The sequence below is a fragment of the Schistocerca cancellata genome, chromosome 4, assembly GCF_023864275.1.
Source record: "Schistocerca cancellata isolate TAMUIC-IGC-003103 chromosome 4, iqSchCanc2.1, whole genome shotgun sequence".
Lineage (NCBI taxonomy): Eukaryota > Metazoa > Arthropoda > Insecta > Orthoptera > Acrididae > Schistocerca > Schistocerca cancellata.
The window spans coordinates 588,775,432-588,791,910 of NC_064629.1; the positions used below are offsets into that span (position 1 = coordinate 588,775,432).

General features: G+C 45.7%; 1 protein-coding gene across 1 annotated transcript in view; it reads left to right on the plus strand.

The window, feature by feature from the left end:
• The window catches only part of LOC126184340 (uncharacterized), a 338,389-nt gene that overhangs the window by 299,465 nt on the left and 22,445 nt on the right, over positions 1-16,479 (plus strand). The gene's annotated exons all lie outside the window — the stretch shown is intronic.

A 16,479-nucleotide genomic window follows, 5' to 3' on the forward strand; every position in this document is an offset into this window, starting at 1 on the left:
GGGAAAAAAATATGTTGCCTCCAATTACAAGTGCAATATGGGAATGAAAATTTCTTCCAGCGCCAAGAGTCGAACCGGCAGCTACTGGATCGAACATCATCGCACTAGTGTGCACGGCCAGTACAGTACTAAAATTAACTGCGTATTAATTGAAAACTGAAGTTATTCCACAGTACGAAATAATCATTTCTGTCCTTTGATTGTAATAATTTGACAATCTTTCAAGAACGAACTGAAAAAAGGTCACGTTACAGAATTAATGACACATTCTTCTTTAAAGGCAGTCCTGTACGCTGTAAGTGACCATTTCGGGAAGACGTAGGGATCCTGCATTGCCACCCTGGGAAGGTTTACTGTTGCCTCAGTCCGATTTGTTATGGATTGCGATATCACTGTCGTGTGGGTGATTGCAATGAGTGAATGTATAATGTGGTGTTGTTTGTGTTTTTATGAATGAAGGAATGGTAGACAGTGATACCCGGCACTTGCATGCAGCCAACTCCCCTCAAATAGCATCGAGCACATCGGACGGAAGGCTTAAAATCAACACTGTTAATGTGCCTGCACTGCATGAGACACTGCGGAGAGGTTTGGAATTTAATCTAGGACAGTGGTGCCTCCTCTGATGACTGCACCATTTCTAGTCCTTTCGACGACCATATACTGTCTTGGAGAATTTGTTCCACTACCACCAGGAGTCTGACTGGCCATTTTCGTCAGCGATGCGTGCGCGTCGCTGCTCCGAGGCGTGGGTGCCAGAGAATGTTCTTTGAATGTCGCAAACAAGCTGTAGGGTGGTAGCGGCCAGAGGACGCTCTTTGAGAGTCGCAAACAAGCTGAACAGGCGTATTCGCCAGAGACCTCATCGTTAATCCGCTGACGTCACTTATCGTTAGGGACAGCTCGGCACCAAACGTGAATAACCAATAGCATTTCAGGGCAGCGTGAGTCAATAAGATTGCTTCGTTTCGGGTGAGCCTGTATGCTGTCTGGCGGAGAAATTTTTATCTTTGGTGTTTTGTGACAAAAATAACAAAAGGTGAATGTTAACATGTGAAGTGCAGGGACAGTTTGTCAGAAAATGATTCATGGAATAGTGTATTATGTCAGTACAGTTACTTTTGTGAAAAAATGGAGGGAAATAAAACTTTGTCCATATTTTCAGTACCTCCTGTTAATATCTTCTGGAACATTCACCTCTTGTAAAGATTCACCGAAAACTTTTTTGTAGTTTGTAGCAGTCAGTGTATTGAATAGTTGTCTTGGCGAATAGTGTTGATTGTTACATTCAAGTTTATAATTTGTAATTAACAGCTCAGTTGGTGAGAGATAAAACGTGAAGCATGAAAATTATGATACAAATCACTGTCGAACACCGTAAGATCAATGCCCATTCTCTACTTTGCGCAAAGTTCAAAAAAGTAAATGGCTCTAAGCACTTGGGACTTAACATCTGAGGTCATTAGTCCCCTAGACTGAGAACTACTTAAACCTAACGAACCTAAGGACATCACACACATCCATGCCCGAGGCAGGGTTCAAACCTGCAACCGTAGCAGCAGTGCGGTTCCCGACTGAAACGCTTAGAACCGCTCGGCCACACCGGCCGGCTGCGCAAAGTTCATTATACTTGTTGTAGAGTGCGATTTTGCTCTTGACCGCTGAATTTACGAAAGTGTTGTTAGCGATTCGATCGCAGCTAAATATTTGTGACAATAATATTAAAGTCACTGCTGTTCGTAGCAGTTTAAATTGTGGTTTTAGGTTACTGCCTAACCACACCCTTGGCAATCGTGTCATGTTCAGAATAGACAACAAAGTATTCGTAACAAGCTAGAATACAAATATCATTGCTGGACGTTCCGCTTGCAGGAGTTTCAAACGTTTTTTAATCAGACTTAAGTCACAAAATCGAAGAAGTTCGTTCCTGAGAGTGCGTTCTTATTTGTGGATAACATCGAATATTGCAGGAAGTACGTCTGTTACAAACGTCAAAATGGAAATAATAAATGTTTGCATATAACAGGACGCGAATCTGCGTCCTTCGACAACACAATACACATCTCTGCCACCCCTCTCACGTTCAAAATTTGGCTGTAGTATTGTTTAGCACGGGCTGTCCTAAAGATAATTTATCGCTGATGTGTCAACTGAAACAGGGGGAATGTGTGCAAAACTGGTTAATAATGTTAAAATTTTCTTGCCAGTAGATAGTTCTGTAGCATGTTAGAAATATTGTCCCCCATTTTCATACTGTAATTCGTACTACAAATGAAGTAAAACCCATCTTCTTTCAACCAATGCACAGTGCCACGCCCTCTGTCCGTTTTGTGATATTTTGTAGTTCATTGGCCATCAGAGAAGACATCAGAAGAGTACAGAAGGCTGTGAGCCCATTTACGATGCAATTAATTACGATTTATTAATAAAATGCACACATGGTGGAGCACAAAAACCCAAATGAAGGATTTAGTATCCTTGTTTGGAAGATGCTAAAAATTCATGTTGTTAAAAGTTCCTCATGTGATGGTTACCTGGCGTTCAGTAATGGTAACACTGAAAGAATCAGAACCCTTATGAGACTAGGATTTGATGCGGGTAGCTGCACTAAAACCTATTGAAGAAAACCGATGATGTGCGTATCACTAGTTCTGAAATGTCGGTGAAGGATATTGCCAAAAGGGCATGCCAGAAATATCAGAATCGAAGAAAAGAACTACATGAAGACCAAAAACACTAAATGCATGGTTATGGCCAATATTAAGATATTTGACTCTGGCATAAATGTTAATAAAATCCTTTTCTGCATTTCCCGCAACTTTCACTTTTCAGTGTATAAGGCACAGTTTCTGCTGAACCATTGCAAGTAAGAAGGTGAAATTTGCCACATATTTTGTACATACTCTAACACAACTTCCTATGATAGAAAATTTTTCAAAGTGCATTCCTGTCAAAGTTATTTGCATTTTTGTGAAATAAAAATTTCTATATATCATTCACATAAACTTAAGGAAAATGTTGCCGAAGTTCTAAGAGTGGTATAAGAAAACCGGTACACAGATTACAGATTACTAAGAATAACGAAAAACGTTCTGGAAATGGTAAGTAAAGTAACCTTTCAGAAAATGTCCCTCATGTGACAATATATATTCAGTAATATACTGATCAAATTACACTCCTGAAAATTGAAATAAGAACACCGTGAATTCATTGTCCCAGGAAGGGGAAACTTTATTGACACATTCCTGGGGTCAGATACATCACATGATCACACTGACAGAACCACAGGCACATAGACACAGGCAACAGAGCATGCACAATGTCGGCACTAGTACAGTGTATATCCACCTTTCGCAGCAATGCAGGCTGCTATTCTCCCATGGAGACGATCGTAGAGATGCTGGATGTAGTCCTGTGGAACGGCTTGCCATGCCATTTCCACCTGGCGCCTCAGTTGGACCAGTGTTCGTGCTGGACGTGCAGACCGCGTGAGACGACACTTCATCCAGTCCCAAACATGCTCAATGGGGGACAGATTCGGAGATCTTGCTGGCCAGGGTAGTTGACTTACACCTTCTAGAGCACGTTGGGTGGCACGGGATACATGCGGACGTGCATTGTCCTGTTGGAACAGCAAGTTCCCTTGCCGGTCTAGGAATGGTAGAACGATGGGTTCGATGACGGTTTGGATGTACCGTGCACTATTCAGTGTCCCCTCGACGATCACCAGTGGTGTACGGCCAGTGTAGGAGATCGCTCCCCACACCATGATGCCGGGTGTTGGCCCTGTGTGCCTCGGTCGTATGCAGTCCTGATTGTGGCGCTCACCTGCACGGCGCCAAACACGCATACGACCATCATTGGCACCAAGGCAGAAGCGACTCTCATCGCTGAAGACGACACGTCTCCATTCGTCCCTCCATTCACGCCTGTCGCGACACCACTGGAGGCGGGCTGCACGATGTTGGGGCGTGAGCGGAAGACGGCCTAACGGTGTGCGGGACCGTAGCCCAGCTTCATGGAGACGGTTGCGAATGGTCCTCGCCGATACCCCAGGAGCAACAGTGTCCCTAATTTGCTGGGAAGTGGCGGTGCGGTTCCCTACGGCACTGCGTAGGATCCTACGGTCTTGGCGTGCATCCGTGCATCGCTGCGGTCCGGTCCCAGGTCGACGGGCACGTGCACCTTCCGCCGACCACTGGCGACAACATCGATGTACTGTGGAGACCTCACGCCCCACGTGTTGAGCAATTCGGCGGTACGTCCACCCGGCCTCCCGCATGCCCACTATACGCCCTCGCTCAAAGTCCGTCAACTGCACATACGGTTCACGTCCACGCTGTCGCGGCATGCTACCAGTGTTAAAGACTGCGATGGAGCTCCGTATGCCACGGCAAACTGGCTGACACTGACGGCGGCGGTGCACAAATGTTGCGCAGCTAGCGCCATTCGACGGCCAACACCGCGGTTCCTGGTGTGTCCGCTGTGCCGTGCGTGTGATCATTGCTTGTACAGCCCTCTCGCAGTGTCCGGAGCAAGTATGGTGGGTCTGACACACCGGTGTCAATGCGTTCTTTTTTCCATTTCCAGGAGTGTATTTGACAAAAAAATTAAAAAATTCGAATTGTAACTAATAACATAATAACAACATGTGCAAAATTTGGTTCAATTACCTCTCAAACCGTAGAAGTTGCATTACCTTATATGTATCCGTGTATTTTCTCATACGTCACCCCTTAATTGTAACAAATCGAGCAAAGAGTAAAATCTTCGGTTCGCCGTTGCCTTGAAACGGCATGCTGTCATAACACACAAGTTATGGTACAGAAATAAGAGAATGCGACGAAAACCAATATGCAGTCACTGAAGTAGCAAGCTAGCAACCTCACGTGATCCGACCCGAAATGCTATTGGTTATTATTTTTTCGGGCCAAGCTGTCCCAAATGGTAAGTGCTGACGCTTGCCAGCGCTCAGAGGAAAGGGTCTTTGGCTCAAAGCTCTCTCAACTTCGGCTGCAAATTCCCCAGCGGGTATGACCCGTTCTATGTTTGGGCATTTCAGTGTCAGGGCCCGTACACGTCGGATGACCTGTCGGATTACAGCCCTTTTCTTCTCTCTGCGCTCCGTTGCGCCGAGCCGGCCGGAGTGGCCGTGCAGTTCTAGGCGCTGCAGTCTGGAACCGAGCGACCGCTACGGTCGCAGGTTCGAATCCTGTCTCGGGCATGGATGTGTGTGATGTCCTTAGGTCAGTTAGATTTAATTAGTTCTAAGTTCTAGGCGACTGATGACCTCAGAAGTTAAGTCGCATAGTGCTCAGAGCCATTTGAACCATTTGAACTTTGCGCCGATGGGTATAGGGCCTCCCACTTCTGTAGGTTACAAAAATTTTTCTATCCCAAGAGAAACAAAATTTTCGTGACTCCCTATATAAAGAACCCTTATGTTGGAGAGACGGCGAATCCCCCAGTAGATCGTACCCTACAACCCGCAGCGTATGCTGGCAGCACAAGAGGCGGAAGAGCTGGTTGCACCCATCAGCATCGCCGTCCCGCTCGCCACCCGCCAGGAGATCATAGCTCAACTGACAGGTACTAGTGTCACCCGAAACATCAACACAACGTACAGACACAGTACCAGCACACGAAATCTGCTCTCTATCGGAGCCGGAAATACCGGAGCCTGAGTTACTGGAGACGGAAATGCCGGAGCCGGAGTTACTGGAAGCGACATTACCAGCCGAGGGCAGAACCACGGCGACGGACCATTGTAGCTGGCAGGTCCCAGGCGCAAACAAAAACCAAACACACAAACAAATGAGCTCACCAACTCACGTGGCCACGACGGAGTGTTGTTGGTTATACCTACCGCACCAGTCACTAGCAACATCAACAAGACGGAAAACACGAGCCACCCTGCGGCAGCTCCTAACAACAACACACCAGCAGCTACGCAAACCATAGAAACATCGACTGTATTCCCACCAATCTTCATATACAATTATGGAGACCTGGGCTCTTAAACAAAACATTCGCAGAGAGGTGCAAACCAACGACATACTACTCAAGACTATCATATGACCATGCCACGCATCATATGTATATACAAACCTATTGAGTTTTCTTAGAAAACGAGTAGTTGAAAACGTCACGGACAGAACTGCTGACGAGAAAACACGACAGCACGTAATGAAGGGAATAGACACACGAATTCCTAACGAAATACTACAAGAAGAACTCGCCGCTCTCGGCTAGAAATGTGTAAGCGTAAGCAGTATGATGGCGTTCCAAACACACAGAAACCTATCCAGCTACGTGGGAGAGCTGGCTGACACGACCAAAATCCGCGTCCTCCTGAAGGTAAAGCACTGTTTTCACATGGCCATGACAATAGAAATATACATCCCACCGCGAGTCCCCCAACAATGCCACCTCTGGCAGCAGTTTGCGCCTAAGGCTACACGATGTGTCCTGCCACCGCGCTGCCGCACACAGAGACAAACAGACGAAAGCAAATGCGTCAACTGCAGTGGGCCTCACGTGGCCAACTACAGAGGGTGGATTGTCTACAAAGAGACACTGAGGCGCGAAAACGCCAAAGACAACAAAGCAATCGCCATAACAGCTCCAAACCCCCAATTGCAACCGTAGGTAGAAACGTAATCACCCAAAGACACTCTTTACTATAAACGCTTAACAACCTATGGTAAGCTAAAATACACAAACAACACTAATATCGGCGAACCTGTACATCTCAGCCAAGCTGACTGCCTCTCCCAGCTGAACGTACGCAGCTGCCCAACAGCAGGGAAGCCAATTTGCATACTAAATACAAAAAAAAAAACACACCTAACCTTACACACCGGACGACCGATTTTATGAGCAGTCGAACATTCATATGACGACTGTGGAAAGTTACCGGCATGCAGACGCTGCAGCTGGCCCAGGAAACATCCTGGGTGCCCAGCCTCAACAGTACTTCACGTCGATACGGACTGATACTCTTTATGACGAACGTAAGCTATGGCACTGGTACTGAGCATTGCACGATACCCAATTACTAACCATAACTTTAGCCTTGCGTCGGCCGTTGTGGCCGAGCGGTTCTAGGCGCTTCAGTCTGGAACCGCGCTACCACTACGGTCGCATGTTCAAATCCTGCCTCGGGCATGGACGTGTGTGATGTCCTTAGGTTAGTTAGGTTTAAGTAGTTCTAAGTTCTAGGGGACTGATGACCTCAGATGTTAAGTCCGATAGTGCTCAGAGCCATTTGAACCACTTTTTTACCCTTGTATGATCTGCCGCAGAAAACAAGCCGCTACTACTCTTACTGACCGCCCAGACTGTCGCAGAAGTATTTTGCCCGTTGCGCTTGCCTTGCCAATTTTTACCCTCTGCCCTAAAACCTGCCAAGTTTCCACCCCTTTTCATCCAGTTTCTATCACCTCGATGGGCCGGCGTTACTGGTAATCCTATTCAGACCGCATCTTGTGAACTTCTCGATTAATAGCAAAAAAACGCAGAGGTGTCAGTAGAACTTTTGTGATGGTCATCTACATCTACATATATACTCCGCTAGCCACCAAGCGATGTGTGGCGGAGGGCACAGTTCGCGCCAAAGTCATATAACCCCCCCCCCTCCCCCTGTTCCACTCGCGGATCGCGCGAGGGAAAAACGACTGTCTGAACGCCTCAGTGCGAGCTCTAATTTCCCTTATCTTTGAATGGTGATCATTGCGCGATTTGAAAGTTGGCGGTAATAATACATGCTCTACATCATCGGTGAAGCCGGCCGCGGTGGTCTAGCGGTTCTGGCGCTGCAATCCGGAACCGCGGGACTGCTACGGTCGCAGGTTCGAATCCTGCCTCGGGCATGGGTGTGTGTGATTTCCTTAGGTTAGTTAGGTTTAAGTAGTTCTAAATTCTAGGGGACTTATGACCTAAGAGGACCTGGGAGGAATGGCTCTGAGCACTATGGGACTTAACTTCTGAGGTCATCGGTCCCCTAGAACTTAGAACTACTTAAACCTAACTAACCGAAGGACATCACACACATCCATGCCTGAGGCAGGATTCGAACCTGCGACCGTAGCGGTCGCGCCGTTCCAGTCTGTAGCGCCTAGAACTGCTCGGCCACACCGGCCGGCCTGGGAGGAATGTTGTCGGTAAACCTCCTCCATATTAGTTCCAACGGCTCGCATTTTCTCGTTGTAATTTACAGAGATTACGTATGTGGAAGAAAATAATACGTTACCCAACTCTTACCAGAACGTACTCCTTCGGAATTTCAACAACAAAACTCTCCATTATGCGCAACGCCTCTCTTGTACCAGAATTTTTTGGTCATCTCCGTAATGCTCTTGTATCGATTAAAACATTTCCAGGAAGAAATGCGTCGGTCTTCATCGAATCTTGTCTATCTGTTGTGTTAATACAGTCTGGTAATGGTCCCAGACTTGTGAGCAATACGCAAGAATCTGCCGAACAAATTTTAAGAAAACCATTTCTTTCGTGTTTGCATTACATTTCCTTAAGATTATTCCTTTGAGTATCAACCGTGCGCCTGATTTTTCTACCATTTGTTTTAAATGGTCATTCCACTTTAGGTCTCTCTGGATGGTTACTCTGAGGTATTTTAGGGGTGTTATTTCTTCCAGTTTTCTTTTCACCAATCGTATAATGGTAGATTAATGTATTTAATCACATATTTATGTCCAACACGTTATATTTTTTTAAGTTTATGGTTAACTGCCTGTCCCTGTACCAAACACTAATCCTCTGTAAGCCTTCCTGCAATTATCTGCAGACTTCTGACGTGCTACCTTCTTATAGACAGCCTTGTGGAGATTCCGACGTGATCCACTTGACCATATTACTGTGACGGCCCTCCCACACTTCTTGGGATACTCCTGAAATTACCTTTATACTCATTGATTTTGTTCCGTTAAGAGTGACATGTTGAGTTCTATCTGCAAGAAAGTCCTGCAATCAGGCATCATTCTGGGCCGATATTCAGTAAGCTTGTATTTTTTTTTTCCTCACTTAAAGACAGTGCGGACTGCACAAAATGCCGTCGTGGAGTAGACGAACATTTGATTTATTGTTTGATTTATTGCTCATTTAGAGATCTGTTGCTTTACATTTTACAACAGATCGTTCATTTCACAGCCTTTCATGCAGATTACAAAACATATTCCATATTACAAACAACAGTTATTGCTTTGAGCAGTTACAATAGAAGTAATAATAAATTAAAAATACATTACAAATTGAAACAAAAAAAAAACACAAAATATATTCAGATTTTAAGAAGATATGATGATACACTCCTGGAAATGGAAAAAAGAACACATTGACACCGGTGTGTCAGACCCACCATACTTGCTCCGGACACTGCCAGAGGGCTGTACAAGCAATGATCACACGCACGGCACAGCGGACACACCAGGAACCGCGGTGTTGGCCGTCGAATGGCGCTAGCTGCGCAGCATTTGTGCACCGCCGCCGTCAGTGTCAGCCAGTTTGCCGTGGCATACGGAGCTCCATCGCAGTCTTTAACACTGGTAGCATGCCGCGACAGCGTGGACGTGAACCGTATGTGCAGTTGACGGACTTTGAGCGAGGGCGTATAGTGGGCATGCGGGAGGCCGGGTGGACGTACCGCCGAATTGCTCAACACGTGGGGCGTGAGGTCTCCACAGTACATCGATGTTGTCGCCAGTGGTCGGCGGAAGGTGCACGTGCTCGTCGACCTGGGACCGGACCGCAGCGACGCACGGATGCACGCCAAGACCGTAGGATCCTACGCAGTGCCGTAGGGGACCGCACCGCCACTTCCCAGCAAATTAGGGACACTGTTGCTCCTGGGGTATCGGCGAGGACCATTCGCAACCGTCTCCATGAAGCTGGGCTACGGTCCCGCACACCGTTAGGCCGTCTTCCGCTCACGCCCCAACATCGTGCAGCCCGCCTCCAGTGGTGTCGCGACAGGCGTGAATGGAGGGACGAATGGAGACGTGTCGTCTTCAGCGATGAGAGTCGCTTCTGCCTTGGTGCCAATGATGGTCGTATGCGTGTTTGGCGCCGTGCAGGTGAGCGCCACAATCAGGACTGCATACGACCGAGGCACACAGGGCCAACACCCGGCATCATGGTGTGGGGAGCGATCTCCTACACTGGCCGTACACCACTGGTGATCGTCGAGGGGACACTGAATAGTGCACGGTACATCCAAACCGTCATCGAACCCATCGTTCTACCATTCCTAGACCGGCAAGGGAACTTGCTGTTCCAACAGGACAATGCACGTCCGCATGTATCCCGTGCCACCCAACGTGCTCTAGAAGGTGTAAGTCAACTACCCTGGCCAGCAAGATCTCCGGATCTGTCCCCCATTGAGCATGTTTGGGACTGGATGAAGCGTCGTCTCACGCGGTCTGCACGTCCAGCACGAACGCTGGTCCAACTGAAGCGCCAGGTGGAAATGGCATGGCAAGCCGTTCCACAGGACTACATCCAGCATCTCTACGATCGTCTCCATGGGAGAATAGCAGCCTGCATTGCTGCGAAAGGTGGATATACACTGTACTAGTGCCGACATTGTGCATGCTCTGTTGCCTGTGTCTATGTGCCTGTGGTTCTGTCAGTGTGATCATGTGATGTATCTGACCCCAGGAATGTGTCAATAAAGTTTCCCCTTCCTGGGACAATGAATTCACGGTGTTCTTATTTCAATTTCCAGGAGTGTAGATTACAGGAAGGAATTGGATAGAAAGAGAGAGAGAGAGAGAGAGAGAGAGAGAGAGAGAGAGAGAGGTAGAGAAACGTTACCCTACCTGAGCCAGCCTGGTCTGAAAGCCTCGGAGCCGGCCGCTGTGGTCGAGCGGTTCTAGGCGCTTCAGTCTGGAACCGGGCTGCTGCTACGGTCTCAGGTTCGAATCCTTCCTCGGGCATGGATGTGTGTGATGTCCTTAGGTTAGTTAAGTTTAAGTAGTTCTGCGTCTAGGGGACTGATGACCTCAGATGTTAAGTCGCATAGTGCTTAGAGACATTTGAACCATTTTTTTTAAAGCCTCGGAACTACTTCGATTCTTGCAGTTCCCCGGTTCGCTACAGTTTAATTTACGCATTAATATTTCTAAACACTATAACTATTATGTACGTCGTGGAAAGCGCAGTGGGCTTATTAATTAACCTTCAGTTCCTATATTATGTGTCTTGATTTTACCTATTACGTTGCTTATATACTAAGTGTTCAGTTACAAATGTCACATGCCAACAGCGGTATACTGATCGCGTGATGGATATGCCTGCTATTTATACCTAAGCTAGAACGGGTTTACAGTGTTGATTGCATTACACTGTTTATTCTGATACAGTTCAATTATTCTAGATGTTGTGTAAGGTTGGCTGCGGTACGTGTTGGTGAAAATGTTTGTTGTTTGAGTGAGTGTTAGTTTCGGTGCTGCTGCCTGTGTTGGTGTACGAATTGGAACTGCTGTCTTATGTGCTTCGTGTGTGTTGCATTGTTCTGTTATACGGCCGTGTCTGTCTGTATTGGTCATGTAATGTCCTTGAGACATCATCAGCGATTTTATTTATTATTTCCGACTTGTCTTTGTCGCAGGTTCGAATCCTGCCTCGCGCCTGGATGTGTGTGATGTCCTTAGGTTAGTTAGGTTTAAGTAGTTCTAAGTTCTAGGGGACTTATGACCTTAGAAGTTAAGTCCCATAGTGCTCAGAGCCATTTGAGCTCGTATCAGGTCATTGTTGTACTACGTTGGTGTCTGGTGTGGTGCTCTGTATTGATGACAGTGAAAAAGTATGTGTTCTGGGCACCCATGTTCCACACGTGTACAAGTAGCAATCTGACTGCGGCCTATGCAATGTAAGTGCGCAGGTTAAGGGCCGTGACCTGTCTGAAAGTGAACCATGTCCCGTCTGCGATTGATATGGTTCAGTCTCAGACGTTCCCTGGTGTCCGGGAAGAAGTGATGTACCCTACGGCCCTTATCGCTGAACTCCCATTCCCTTTGCCAGGTATCCACCCGCAATTTAACGAGTTGGCACTTCTCGGTAATGTCCTGTCCGGTAATCTCAAATACTTTATCCTGTATCCCCCCTCCTCAGCCAGTATATTGCAGCCCGAAACCGAATGGACATATCGACAGGGAAGGTTCCAAGCACCACGCGGAGTGATTCCACTGATGTAGTGTTCAAAGCTCCTGACAGCTGGCTGCAAAACAGACCACAGACTCAAAGAGCGTACTATGGTAAGTTTTCAGTGTGTGTAATGGTATCCTGAAGTTTGTTATGTTGAGTCTGCAGGTCTTTGCAGCCCCTTCAGTCCTTGTTCTGATGTGTTCATCAAAGGACAGTTGTTCGTCGAGTTGCACACCAAGATATAGTGTTTTCCGTTGTCTGCGTATGGTAATGTCGAGTAGTTTTATGGTTGGATTACTCTGTAGTGTTCCTTTGAGTAGTATACAAACTGTTTTCTATGGAGCCATCTGAAGTTTATTATGTTTGCACCACTTGCTGGTGCTTGTGAGTAACTGTGTTGACCGGTGTTCGAGTTGCGCTCACGAGTCCGCGGAGACCACCACCAGGAGGTCATCTGCGTATGCTATCGCCCCGTGCGCACGGTTATCTCAATCCAGTTGATCCCAGAAGACGGGGCCACAGATTGATCCTTGCGTATAACCTTTGGTGATTCTTTTAATCACTTTCTGTTTTCCCGAGCGTCATTCAACAATCCTGTTTCTACAGCAGTCCGAGAGGCTATCGCAGAGCGCTTAAGGTACCTGTATCTCTCGGAGTCTTGCAAACATTGCGGGCTTCCAATGCATTGGCAGATGGGGTATCACGGAAAGTGTTAGCAGAATATCTGAGGGACCTAGAATAGGTATGAACTTGTAAATCAAACCGGTTGAGACCAGATTCCATTCCCATACCGCCTGTGCGTGGGCTGGCCGACTTCCATCATAGTTGGAATCCGCCACGTACAGGACTAGGAGGGGGGAGTGGGGGGGGGGTCAACACCACCGATTACGACAAAGCACCCGATACGACGTGGGTTAAGTTAGTTTTGTAGGACTTAGATTAGGACATTAATTTAGAAAACTGCAGCCCAGTGCCAGGGGCATGCTCCTCGGGTTTAGTTCGTGGAGCCTGGCTATCCTAAGTAGGTTTATATTCTACTGGCACACCTGTGAAGCTGCAGGTAATAGTCATATTAGATTAGTTAAGTAACAAGTAGTTAGATCAAATTGCCCATTGTTGTACAAAACTAAAACTAACACATTGTAGTAGTTAAACTATAGCTCACTAACATAACAGTAATTGTAAAAGCTGCATTGTAATTCAATTTATGTATCGTTTTACAACCCACTAATCATCTTAGGAGGTGGGTTAACATGTATAATTAGTAGGAGCTCCCTGCGCGTTTGCCAGCGATCGCACAGAAGTCATTCGTGAACCTTGGCCAAGGTGTTAATTAAGCATATAGGTCTATACGTTTTTTGGATTGAATAATACCTGTCCTCTGATTTTTTTTTGTTATGACGCATATAATGTTCTACAGACCGCAGGTACCCGCCTCAGCCGTAACGCTTCGTTGAGTAGATCCGTGAGGTATGGAACAATCTGTGGAACGATAATTTTCAGTGTCGGAATAGATACTATCTTGCGCAGGGGCTTTTTTGTTCTTTAGTTTGGTAATCGTAAGCGCGACCTTCTCACACGCAAAGGGAATAATGACGGTACATTTTCATAGCAAGAGTTCATTAAGGGTCGTTGTCCAGTATGAATCTGTTCATCCGACCGTTGCTAATCATCGGGGAGGAGTTAGCAGGAATTCTGCACTTCTCCATCCTTATGTTATGCTACCGTCATCTCGTCTCAGCATTGCTAAGACTAGAGGCGTCTTCAGACGGCCCGTTTGTATCCCCAAATGTTGGTTTGGAGCTGTTTCTGCACATGTGTCTTCTAATTTTCTTCTCTTGTTTTTTGTAACTCATGTTTGTAGCTTTGATTTGCTTCCCCAAACTATATGAGTTTAACATCTCTGTCCCTTGCCGTTGTCGCCCTTTGATACCATTTCTGTTTGTTTTTTGCTTCTTTGCCCAACCTTGGTAGTGTTCTGGTCCATGGTATGTTTAACTTTCATCCTGTGTAAGAGGTCGGAATTGCAGCCCTTTGTGCTTTTTGTAGTAAGTTTGTCAAAATATGTACTTTATAAACCACTGACCCCTCAAGTGCATGTAGGGGAAGCCCTTAGTCATCTGCCTTAGTTTTGCCCAGTCCGCCATATGAATTAACAATCGCTTATGTCTGTCCTGTGTATGTGTGTATAGTTGTGTGTCTGTGTTCATGAATATAGCGTTGTGGTCGCTGTGAGTAGCGCTATCCATGACCTCCCACCCCGTTATAAGTGGAGGTGCATTTTCATTTGCAATTGTTATGTCAATCCCGCTGCTGGCTCCTGATGGCGCAATGTGGGTGGGTGGCTGATTCGGACTGTTGAAATTGTATAGGTTGTGTTTAGTTAACACCTCATGGACTTGGTATCCCCAGTCGTCCGTTGTGTCAGAGTGCCATATAGTCGACCTAGCATTTATGTCTGCAGCTATTAGCAAGCTTCTGTTATTGGCATATTCGACAACGTCTCTAGCGTGTAACTGAGATATGGTTTAATGTCGGGAGTACTGCGCGTATAACGACGTAATATTCCACTTCTTGTCTTCATACGCTATTTCTACTGTTGCGAGGAGTAGAGGAACATGGTGTCAAACTGGGTCCAGTTGTCTACGGTGGATGAAGAGAACGAGCTGTGTTTCGCAAGATTTCTGTTTCCGGGAAATATGCTTATTTTATAGAGGATATTTTATGTAACGTCCCCTTAGAAAAATTATACATGACTGTGCTTAAACTGACACACAATAATTTTTGGCGCAAAGCAATCTGACTTTCAAAAATCCCTACAAAAGAATGGCCCTGACTAACATTAACCTATACCTTTCACAAATCACTTACCTCACAAAAATCTTCGTTACTCGAACTACTGCAATACAGCGAGCGCCACTACTGCCAGCTAAATAAAAGATTCAAACTACGGAAGGCATAGTTAGCAAATGAAAGATTTTGATAGAAAACAAACATTGTATTTACCTCAATAGTGTTCAAAAGTCATTATATATATATATATATATATATATATATATATATATATATATATATATATATATATATATATATATCAGTTCATGGCGTCCAGTCTTACAAATTTACCGTCTCTGTCCAAAACTCCGCCATCTCTCTCCCCACATCCACCACTGCTGGCGGCTCACCTCCAACTGCACAACGCTACGTGCTGTTCACATCCAGCTGCCCAACACTACAATGGCAGACAACAATGCAAACTAGCCACAGACTGCACACAGCACAGCCAGTGATTTTCTTACAGAGCGCTACGTGGCGTTACCAATAAGAAAACCTAAACAGCCTACTTACATAGCCCCCATGCTCCCCACAAAAAATTTTACAAATTGTTTTGGGCAGTGGCCAATACATATTTCAAAATTTTTTTCATAATTTAATAAAAAAGATATCAAATGCACACACTTATTGATACAATGTTGGTCAAAAGCTAAAATTTTCTCACAGTCCATAAGGACAGTCCTGATCGTTCATCACAGTACAATTGCAGTGTTTTTCTCAAAGTCTGAGCAATAAAAGAAAATGCACACGGGAGTAGTGAATTTCCATGCAGTCTTGAAGAAGTGGTGTTCTCCTTCCAACAGAAAGACAGTGATGACTCTTGACATGCAGACAGGTATTGGTCCACAACAGAGCAAACCCACAGCAGAGTCAGTCGAAGGTTTGAAGAATATTGGTTGGTAGGTCATCACAGAGCAGACCCACTGTAGTCCTGGTAGAGATTACGGTATTGGTGGGCCACCAGAGGTGCAGACCCACTGCAGTCCTTGTAGAAATAATGGTATTGGTGGGTCATCAAAGATGCAGACCCACTGTAGTCCTTGTACAGATGGCCAGCAGCCATCTGTTTGACTGTGCAGGTGCACAATCACCATTGAAGAGTCTTGCGGATAATATAGCAAGTCCATAAACCACCACTTGTGCACTCACAAAGCTTTTTTTTCTAATTGTCCTTAGAACCAGCAATGCTGTTAACCAGTCCCTTGCTGAATTATTAACGCACGTGCAAACACTATCAGTCCCTACTTCTCACATATTGTCCATATACTATGACCAACAGAAACGTGTGCAGTGAAATGTAACTTACAAGTTACTTAATTTGATGAACTGGTGTCAATTACAATTTTATAACATAAGAATACAATAATAATGGTACAAAATACATAATTAAAAACATAACAGTACAGATAACATTTGTTGTAATACAGGCTTTACAAAAGAATAGAAATAAACATATACATCAGTGTTACAAGAATTATGACATAA